The sequence below is a fragment of the Arachis hypogaea genome, chromosome 18, assembly GCF_003086295.3.
Source record: "Arachis hypogaea cultivar Tifrunner chromosome 18, arahy.Tifrunner.gnm2.J5K5, whole genome shotgun sequence".
NCBI lineage: Eukaryota > Viridiplantae > Streptophyta > Magnoliopsida > Fabales > Fabaceae > Arachis > Arachis hypogaea.
In genome coordinates, this window is record NC_092053.1 from 45,330,474 (window position 1) to 45,341,676 (window position 11,203).

At 39.2% G+C, this 11,203-nt stretch overlaps 1 non-coding gene across 1 annotated transcript; it reads right to left on the reverse strand.

Annotated features, from left to right (window-relative positions):
- Positions 1-1,553: 1,553 nt before the first annotated feature.
- Positions 1,554-1,657, reverse strand: LOC112774943 (small nucleolar RNA R71). The gene has a single exon (XR_003189396.1). It is a non-coding gene; the product is annotated as a small nucleolar RNA R71 (small nucleolar RNA).
- Positions 1,658-11,203: the final 9,546 nt, after the last annotated feature.

Here is an 11,203-nt window from a genome sequence, read left to right on the forward strand (position 1 = left end):
AGAGGAATGAAGAGATCAACCTAGAAATGCTTTCTCATGCTGGACCAAATTGGGTTTGGATGGGTATGTGACTGTAACCCTCTCAATACTTGGTTTGGGAAATGCATGTGGTATAATCAGTGACCATACTTCATCTCTTCTCATGAGCAATTGACCAAGGAATTGGCTATTGATCAAGATTTGAGAGATTGAATTGCAAGAAATTGCAATTCAATCACTTAAGATTGCCAAGGAGATCAATGAGTGCATTGATTGAGGAAGAGATGAAAATGAACTTGATCCGGAGAATTACAACATCTCCTAAGCCCAATGAACTCCCCATCTCTAATCTTACCCATTCTCTTTAATTTATGCCATTTACTTTTATGAGCAAATCCCCCATTCCCATTTACAATTCTGCAATTTATTTTCAGTCATTTACTTCCAGTCCTTTAATTCTAGCATTTACTTTTCTGTTATTTACATTCCCGCCATTTTATTTTCTGCAACTCTCAACCCAAATTCTGGATTCGCTCAACTAGAACATTCTTCTAATTAAAGTTGCTTGATCAATCAATCCTTGTGGGATTCGACCTCACTCTAGTGTGAGTTTTTACTTGACGACAACTTCGGTACACTTGCCGAAGGGAGATTTGTTGAGAGACAAGTTTTCCCCGCATCAAGTTTATGGCGTCGTTGCCGGGGATTGATTGTGCATCAACAATGATTAGATTGGAAGATCACTAGATTGAGCATTTTATTTTGTGAATTTCATTTTTATGTTTGAGTGATTTACTTTTTGTTTTAGTTAAACTTCTTCCCTTCTCCATCTACTCTTTTGTTTCTCTTTGTTATTTTCAAATTCTGTTTGCTGACCCACTAACTGTTTGATATATTGCATCACCCACAACTAACATCAATTCTGACACAAATACTGTCTGCACCTATATTCTCTGCTTGTACTTGTTGGTTGTATGACAGGAAGAAGAAGCGGGGCTTCAACTTCCTTTGATTCTGAACCAGAGAGAACCTTCCTTAGACTAAAGAAGGAGGCAAAAGAAAAACGAGTAGTTGGTGCTGAAGAAGAGGAGGAACAGTTTGAGGAATACTTTGAACCAAACATGGAAGAAAACATGGAAAATCATCATGAAGAAGAGATTCACAACCATGGCAAAGGAGGTGGAGCAAATCATGCTGGGGAGGATAGAAGAGTTTTGGGCTCTTACATTAATCCAAACCCAGGCAATTGTAGAAGTAGCATCCAAAAGCCAACAATCCATGCCAACAACTTTGAACTTAAACCACAGCTCATCACCCTTGTTCAGAACAACTGTTCGTTTGGAGGAGGTGTTCAAGAAAATCCCAACCAACATTTGACCACCTTCTTGAGAATATGTGACACAGTGAAATCTAATGGTGTTCATCCTGACGCCTATAGATTGCTCTTATTTCCCTTCTCACTCAGAGACAAGGCAGCCAAGTGGCTAGAATCCTTCCCAAGGGAGAGCTTGACAACTTGGGAGGATGTGGTGAACAAATTCTTAGCAAGATTCTACCCTCCTCAACGAATCAATAGGCTGAGGGCTGAGGTTCAAACCTTCAGGCAACAGGATGGTGAGACTCTGTATGAAGCATGGGAGAGGTTCAAAGACTTAACAAGGAGGTGTCCACCTGACATGTTCAACGAATGGGTCCAGCTGCACATTTTCTATGAAGGGCTCTCTTATGAGTTAAAGAAGGTAGTAGACCATTCATCTGGAGGGTCCTTGAACAAGAAGAAGACCATTGAGGAAGCCATAGATGTTATTGAAACAGTAGCAGAAAACGACTACTTCTATGCTTCCGAAAGAGGGAACACAAGAGGAGTGATGGAGCTAAACAATGTGGATGCTCTGTTGGCCCAAAACAAGCTCATTACCCAGCAGCTGGCTGACCTCACCAAGAAGATGGAGATGAACCAAGTAGCAGCAATCTCCACTTCATCAACAACACAAGAAGGAGTAAACCAAGAAGCAGAAGGGAGTCAGGAGCAAGCCAACTACATTGGGAATTCACCAAGGAAAAACTATGATCCATACTCCAAGACCTACAACTCTGGATGGAGAAATCACCCGAACTTTGGGTGGGGAAGTGAGCAAGATCAAAACCAAGACCAGAGACGTTACAACTCCAACAACAATCCAGCTCACCAATAATTCACCCATCAACACCCCCACAACAACGCTTCTCCACATACTTATCAAAACCAAAACAGCACATCTGCCCCGAACCACTCATCAATTGATGACAGGGTTGATGACAAGTCATCTTAGCCTAGTTTCACTAGCATTTTTCTTTTGTTTTCAATTGAATTATGCACTTTCTTGAGCCAAAAGCAAGCCAATTGGGTAGATTTTCATGTTTCCTTTGATTTAATCAACCATGTATGAATTCATGCTATTTCATGAGATTTTATGCTATAATTGTCACATATTATGAAAGAATGAATATCTCATGATTTTGAGCATAGCTTTGATGTGTTTGGTTGATTAATGATAGGTGAAGAAAGCTTGGAGAAAGGTTGATGCAAGAAGGAAGGGCTAGAAGGAAGAGACAACAAAAAGTTTGAGCAAAAGTTTGCCTCAAACTTTAGCTCAAACTTTTGGATTAATTATGAACCAGGAAGTAAAAGCTGGAGCAAAAGTTAGCCCCTAACTTTTTGGCTAACTTTTTGGCAAAAGCTGGACCAAAAGTTAGCCCCTAACTTTTTGGCTAACTTTTGGCATGAAAAACAATCCCTGGATGCACAAAAAGTTTGCGCCAACGTTAGCCCCTAACTTTTTGGCTAACGTTTGCGCATGAAAAATACTCCCTGGACTAGCAAAAGTTTGCGCCAACGTTAGCCCCTAACTTTTTGGCTAACGTTGGCGCCATGAATATGCAAGGGGAGGCCAACGTTGGAGCAAAAGTTAGACCCCTAACTTTTGCCCCAACGTTGGTATCAGCAAAACAAGGGTGCTGATGTGAAAAGTTGGAGCAAAAGTTAGCCCCTAACTTTTAGTCCAACTTTTACTCAAGCTTTCATGATTCCAACCCGGTTCAATTCGGTTCTTCTCCAAACTCCAAGAGCAATCAACCAAGGCCTCTCTCAACCCAATTCCACCAAGAGCAAAGGCCCAATTGAAGGCTTGAAGACCATTTGAAGAAAGTGTATAAATAGCATAGGATTTAAGTTTTTAGGGGAGCTTCCCTTTTAGTTTTTCAGAGAGTTTTCTTTTCGGTTTGCTTAGAGCTCACTTTTATTTTTCTTAGCATTGTTGTTTTAATTCAAGAGAATTTGGGAGGAGAATTGATCTCTCTTCTTCCTTGTCTTGCCCAGCACTCTTTACTTTTCTTGTCTTGGATTTTGGGTGGAGAATTGAAGAAATTCTGTTTCAATCTCACCTTGGGATCTTGTTTAATTTTCTGCTTAATTGAATTTCAGTTTTGGTTACTTGCTTCCTCATCTACTTTCTTTGCAATTTACAATTTCCTTTGTAATTGTGCTTGTTGGATCTAGGAAGGCATTGAGATCTAGACTTGGTTTTCTAGTCTCTTGGGTCCTGAGATCTGGATTTCCCATTTCCCATTCCTTGTTTACTGTTTTCATGCTTATTTACATTTCTGTTTTAAGATCCGGTTTGATTCAAGACATCCTTTACTTCTCTGTTTGTTGCAATTTACTTTTCCTTGTTTAATTTCTGCAAATTCAACTCCCAATTCCCTTTACAATTCAAGCCATTTACATTTCTTGCGTTCTAAGTTTCTGCCATTTAATTTCTTGCTCTTTAAGATTCAGCACTTTAAATTCCAGTTCTCTTTAATTTCATGCAATTCACCCATTTCCTTTACTTTCTATGCAATTTAAATTCTGCAAATCACAAATCTCTCAACCAAATCTTGATTCGCTTGACTAAATCAACCACTAAACTAAAATTGCTCAATCCTTCAATCCCTGTGGGATCGACCTCACTCCCGTGAGTTATTATTACTTGATGCGACCCGGTGCACTTGCCGGTTAGTTTTGGGTGTTTTGGAGAAATTTGTTTTTCCACAAAAATATCGCATCAAGTTTTTGGCGCCGTTGCCGGGCATTGAATAGATTGACAATGATTAAGTGAGGTGGCAGTTTAGATCAAGCACTTTTTCTTTAATTTTTGACTAACCCACTAACTGTTTGAAGTTTTGTCTCAACTGACTACACTCAATTTGCAAAAGTATCACTGTGTGTTCCGTTGTTGATTTATATGTCATAGGAAAGAAGAGCAGCCAAAGGAAAGGATATCATTGAAGAAGGAGTTTCTGAGAAAGAAGAACACCATAACATGAAGCCACAACTCATTACACTAATAGAGAACAATTGTTCCTATGGTGGAAATCCATTGGAGGACCCTAAACAGCACCTATCCATTTTTCTGAAAACTTGTGGTGCTGTCAATCTCAATGGTGTAAACCATGATACCTGTAAGCTCTTGTTATTTCCTTTCTCACTGAAGGATGAAGCGGCACAATGGCTTGAAACCTTTTCCCAAGGAAGTATCACTGGTTGGGATGATTTGGTTGCTAAGTTCCTAGCCAAATTTTCATCATCCCGACAAAACATTAAGATGAAAGAAGGAGTACATCCATTCATACAAAGAGAGGAAGAACCATTGTTCAAAGCATGGGAAAGATACAAGAAAGCAAGTGACAAGGTAGATTTTCAAGCGTTCTATGAAGGATTAACCTCAGAAACAAGAAGAGCAGTAGATTACTTCTCAGATGGCCTACTCAAGGCAACAGCAACCATCCAAGGAACTGCAGAGTTCAGTGACAAAAGAGCCAATAACCAACACTCATTCGAGACACCATGGAATGCAATTTCAGAAAAGGAAGTAATGAATCTTGAAGGAGTGAGAGAAATCATGAATCAAAACAAACAGCTATACCAGCAAACTCAGCAGCAATTGGAATCAATAGCTAGACAAATTGATTCTCTACATTCTGCCACAGTGAATGCACAATTTCCACCATGGAAACCACATTCTTATCTAAGAATGAGGGAATCTCAGCATCAGGAACAAAGGGACTTCAACTATAACAACCCCAACCTCCCAAACCTGCAAAAACACCACCATACCAACAAAAATCACTACACACCACCCCAATATACACACCTCCAGCCCTGTCCTACCTCACCACCCGCCCAAAATGACTTACATCAATCACCACAATTAACACAGCCACAACCAATCCTAAACTTCCAAAGACTCTATGTTCTAGAAATGATGATGGAAAGGTTTATGAAAATTCAAGAAATGACAATAATAGAGCAGGAGGATATAAGGAAAAACCAAGAGGCATATCTTAAGAGAATTGAAAGGCACATGGAACAACTGGTTCAAAACCTTGCTAAACTGGGCGAGAGAGAGGGAAATATGTCCCTAAGAGCCACTGAAGATGACTCAAAGAACAGTGAAAAAGCTGCTGGGTTGAAAGGGAAAGCAGTTATGGAAAACAGTGAGAAGGCTACGGGAAAAGAAACAACTATCAAGGAGAAGCCTACGTTGAGAGGAGGAAACCAAAGGCAACAGAAACTTTAACTTCCATGATCAGAGGATGAAGGATGTCAAGCTAGTGACAATAAAAGAGCGCTTGTTGGGAGGCAACCCAACCGGAGGTAGTTTTCTATTCATAACTATTTTAATAAAAAGGTTAATTAGTTTTATCTATAATGCAAGAAGCTAAGTTTGGTGTTGCACACCAAAACAATCTAAAGGAGAATGAAGGATTCTAAGTTTGGTGTTTCACCAAAATCCCATTATAAAACACATTCTCACTTTCTGCATAATGCTGGCTTCAAGCATGTTGGATGAACTAGTTAACTATTCTGCTGTTTCCTAGTTTTCAGTTTTATTGCTTTTGAAAAAGAAAAAGAGTTTTACACATGGTTAATCTGATGCACAAGAACCATTGGCAAGGTACTAAGTTTGGTGTTCCCACACCAAAGTAAGTACAAAGGCCCACAAATAAATCCTGCATGCTAACCATTGTTTCTAAGTGCTTGGGGAACAAGCAACTTTCAGTATCACTGCAGAGTACCATACAAACTTTTGGGAAGATTAAGCATCATCAACCAAAGAGATGAAAGATGAACGGGAAGGCCAGCACTAATGATGATGAGAAGAAGGAAAGCAAGTGAACTCCAAAAGGTTGTATTGTTAAGTGATTATTTTACATCAAATATTGCTGTGATTGAAAGTTATATAATACCCCTGCCTGTCTGCATAGTATAGTTCTCTATAATTCAATAAGCAAGATGCTTGATCATTCACAATATTTTTCTCTTCAAAACTTGTTTGCACTCAATATTCATAAAAAATGCATCATATGAAAGTTCTTTGAAGAGAAGGATTGAGGAATTAAACAATTTTGAGGCAAGCAAAAGATTAGGAGAAGTGGTGGTTCTAGTTGTATGATTATGTATTGAGGTTGCATGCTTGTGAAAACTTGCATGGGAGCTCATAGGCGGGACATGAAGTTCAAAGAAGTATTGTGGAGATTCTCAAAAATTTATTGATCCAAGAAGCAGCAAACAAAACAAAAGAAAGAAAAGAAAATACAAAAACAAAAGAGAACATGGCCCAAGGCTCTGAGCATCAATTACTAGGCAGAAAAAGAAAGAAAAAAAAAAACAAAACTCAAAGAGTTGTTAGCCTAGTAAATGCTTGTGGTTGAGTTGTGTCAAGGAAAGAGGCTTGAGCAAGTAAATCCTTAGGGGTGCTTTAACACCTAATACCTTAAAACCAACTGGTTTAGGAGTATTGATTGAAAGCTTATCTAAAGAGCCGCTTTGAGACATGACACTTAGAGTCAAGGCCAAAGCAAAGAAACTATAAGCTGCTTCAAGGTGACTACATATAAAGAGATCTCCATGATACCATTTGGATGAAAATCCTAAGATCTAAGACTCCCAATATGTGAGGACTAGTGAGCACTGAAGCCCTTGCATGAGCATATGATTTAGAGTTCACCCCACTGACACTTAATCACTTCACTTACAGGACCTTAAAAATTTTTTTCTTCAATCCGTCTTAATTGAAAGAACCTTTGAGCAAAATTCATTTCTTGCTTGGGGACAAGCAAGCTTTAAGTTTGGTGTTGTGATGACAAGTCATCTTAGCCTAGTTTCACTAGCATTTTTCTTTTGTTTTCAATTGAATTATGCACTTTCTTGAGCCAAAAGCAAGCCAATTGGGTAGATTTTCATGTTTCCTTTGATTTAATCAACCATGTATGAATTCATGCTATTTCATGAGATTTTATGCTATAATTGTCACATATTATGAAAGAATGAATATCTCATGATTTTGAGCATAGCTTTGATGTGTTTGGTTGATTAATGATAGGTGAAGAAAGCTTGGAGAAAGGTTGATGCAAGAAGGAAGGGCTAGGAGGAAGAGAGAACAAAAAGTTTGAGTAAAAGTTTGCCTCAAACTTTAGCTCAAACTTTTGGATTAATTATGAACCAGGAAGTAAAAGCTGGAGCAAAAGTTAGCCCCTAACTTTTTGGCTAACTTTTGGGCAAAAGCTGGACCAAAAGTTAGCCCCTAACTTTTTGGCTAACTTTTGGCATGAAAAACACTCCCTGGATGCACAAAAAGTTTGCGCCAACATTAGCCCCTAACTTTTTGGCTAACATTGGTGCATGAAAAATACTCCCTGGACTAGCAAAAGTTTGCGCCAACGTTTGCCCCTAACTTTTTGGCTAACGTTGGCGCCATGAATATGCAAGGGGAGGCCAACGTTGGAGCAAAAGTTAGACCCCTAACTTTTGCCCCAACGTTGGTATCAGCAAAACAAGGGTGCTGATGTGAAAAGTTGGAGCAAAAGTTAGCCCCTAACTTTTACTCCAACTTTTACTCAAGCTTTCATGATTCCAACCCGGTTCAATTCGGTTCTTCTCCAAACTCCAAGAGCAATCAACCAAGGCCTTTCTCAACCCAATTCCACCAAGAGCAAAGGCCCAATTGAAGGCTTGAAGACCATTTGAAGAAAGTGTATAAATAGCATAGGATTTAAGTTTTTAGGGGAGCTTCCCTTTTAGTTTTTCAGAGAGTTTTCTTTTCGGTTTGCTTAGAGCTCACTTTTATTTTTCTTAGCATTATTGTTTTAATTCAAGAGAATTTGGGAGGAGAATTGATCTCTCTTCTTCCTTGTTCTTGCCCAGCACTCTTTAATTTTCTTGTCTTGGATTTTGGGTGGAGAATTGAAGAAATTCTGTTTCAATCTCACCTTGGGATCTTGTTTAATTTTCTGCTTAATTGAATTTCAGTTTCGGTTACTTGCTTCCTCATCTACTTTCTTTGCAATTTACAATTTCCTTTGCAATTGTGCTTGTTGGATCTAGGAAGGCATTGAGATCTAGACTTGGTTTTCTAGTCTCTTGGGTCCTGAGATCCGGATTTCCCATTTCCCATACCCTGTTTACTGTTTTCATGCTTATTTACATTTCTGTTTTAAGATCCGGTTTGATTCAAGACATCCTTTACTTCTCTGTTTGTTGCAATTTACTTTTCCTTGTTTAATTTCTGCAAATCCAACTCCCAATTCCCTTTACAATTCAAGCCATTTACATTTCTTGCGTTCTAAGTTTCTGCCATTTAATTTCTTGCTCTTTAAGATTCAGCACTTTAAATTCCAGTTCTCTTTAATTTCATGCAATTCACCCATTTCCTTTACTTTCTATGCAATTTAAATTCTGCAAATCACAAATCTCTCAACCAAATCTTGATTCGCTTGACTAAATCAACCACTAAACTAAAATTGCTCAATCCTTCAATCCCTGTGGGATCGACCTCACTCCCGTGAGTTATTATTACTTGATGCGACCCGGTGCACTTGCCGGTTAGTTTTGGGTGTTTTGGAGAAATTTGTTTTTCCACAAAAATATCCCATCAAGTTTCTCTAAGATTGAAGCCTTACTTGAAGGAATATGCCAAGAGATTCAAGAAAATAAGGTGTTAAAAGAGGAGGTGCGAGCCAATATTAAGAACCAGGGAGAAACCATTAGGAAGATGGAATTTCAGGTGGGATATTTAGCTGAGAAGATTCCCAAACCTACTGATAGCTTCCCAAGTGACACTGAGAAAAACCCCAAGGGAGAAGCAAAGAAAGTAAGATGGGAAGATTGCAAAATGGTCACTACAAGTGATCAAGAGATTAAAGACAAGCAAGGCAAAATGTGCAAACAACTTGAAGACAACTCAACAAAGGAGGAGGATAGAGATCACAAAGAACCAGAAATCTCACAACAAGAGCTGCTGAAGCTCTATGCACCATTCCCTCAACTGCTCAATGGTGCTGTGGAAAAAAGAATATACTCAAGGTTCCTAGACTTGTTTGCATCTCTGCATGTGAACATACCATTCATCAAGGCAATTCAACAAATACCTGTATTCATCAAGTATATGAAGGAACTTCTTCCGAGGAAAAGCTCACTCAAGGGAGGGCAGACTATAGTGATGAACAAGGAATGTAGTGCACTTATTTAGCCTGAGCTGCCTACAAAAAGAAGAGACCCAGGAAGCTTTCATATCCCTTGTGCCATAGGTGAGACTATGTTCGAAGGAGCACTATGTGATTTGGGGGCCAGCATCAACTTACTACCTTTATCCCTGGCGAAGAGGCTGCAGATTAATGAGATAATGCCCACAGATGTCATTATCAGACTGGCTGACAAAACTCAAAAGCAAGCAATAGGAGTGGTGGAAAATGTGCTGCTAAAGGTTGGGAAGTACTTTCTCCCAACAGACTTTGTCATTCTAGACATGGAAGAAAGTCGTACTCACCCAATCATATTGGGAAGACCATTCCTAGCTATGGCCAGAGAACTTATTGAGAATTCATGATGAACGACTCAGCTTCAATGTCTTCAACTTCTCACAAGAAATAGATCAAGAGAACAAGGAACTAAGCACAAACGATAAGGAGACACTGAAGGAGGAGACAAGCACTGAAGCACAGCTAGTTCATTCTGAAACCCCCTCAACTGATAAACAAGGAAAACAGCAACTGCCACAGCTCAAAGAAAAATTGGAGGAACCCAAACCTCTAGAGGCAGGTGAAGACAGCATCACAACTCCTTGGAGAAAAGAGGTCACCAAGGGGAAGGCAACCTCAAAAGAAACAAAGAAGAAGGTACCAAGGAAATGGAGGAACAAGAAGATCCCTACGGAAGATTTCTCTCCAGGGGATAGAGTTGTCTCATCTTACTTCCCAGATATTCCTCCTAATCTCCCTACTGTACCATCTCAGTTACCTAAGGTCTTCACTCTCAACAGAGTTCTTTCCTTGGAACATATGGAGGTCATTGATCCAACCAATGGATACAAATCCACAGCAAGAGGGGAGGACTTTAAGCACTACCAACCACCATGATGAAAGAAAAATGTCAAGCTAGTGACGATAAAGAAGCGCTTCATGGGAGGCAACCCATGTTTTATATGCTTTCAGATGATAATGAATAAGTCAATCTTTATGAGCTTCAATCCAAACTTAACAAACAATTGGTGAAAATCTTCTTATGCAGAATATAGTGAGGAACAAGTTTGGTGTTCAAAGCAAACCAAGTTGCATGCTTGTATTGGGAGCTTTGAACACAAAACTTTCATCATAGTGCTTCAAACTAAGTTTGGTGTCACCCCATGGTGCCACCAAAATGCATATAAGGAACCACCAATAGTTAGTTAGTTAGTTGAAATTCATAAACAAACAATCAAATCCTTTCTTTCAATTTATTCTAGCCGTAGAGTTTTAATTTTCTTATATATTAATTCCCTTATTTCAAATCTTTATAGGAAAGGAAAAGAAGCATAAAAAGGGATTGATTGGACAATTAAATGCGGGAGATTTCGCCACTTAATGAAGAGCACTACACACATGTCTCAAGAGGGAACGCATGGGGAAACGTTGCCATGCGACATTGGAAAAAGAAGACCCTTGAAGAACGAACCAATCACTCTCATTAAAGTGATGATCCTTGTCTTTCCTTCATACACAACCCCATCCGTTCATCTAGTAAACATTCATGCAATCCACACCCTTCATCTACTCATGATTTTCTTATATAAGTGAACCTTAGTGCATGCTCACTCCTCACATTCAAATTCCCACTCTCCACACTTCTATTGGCACACTAAACCCTTCATCACAAATTGCTTTAACC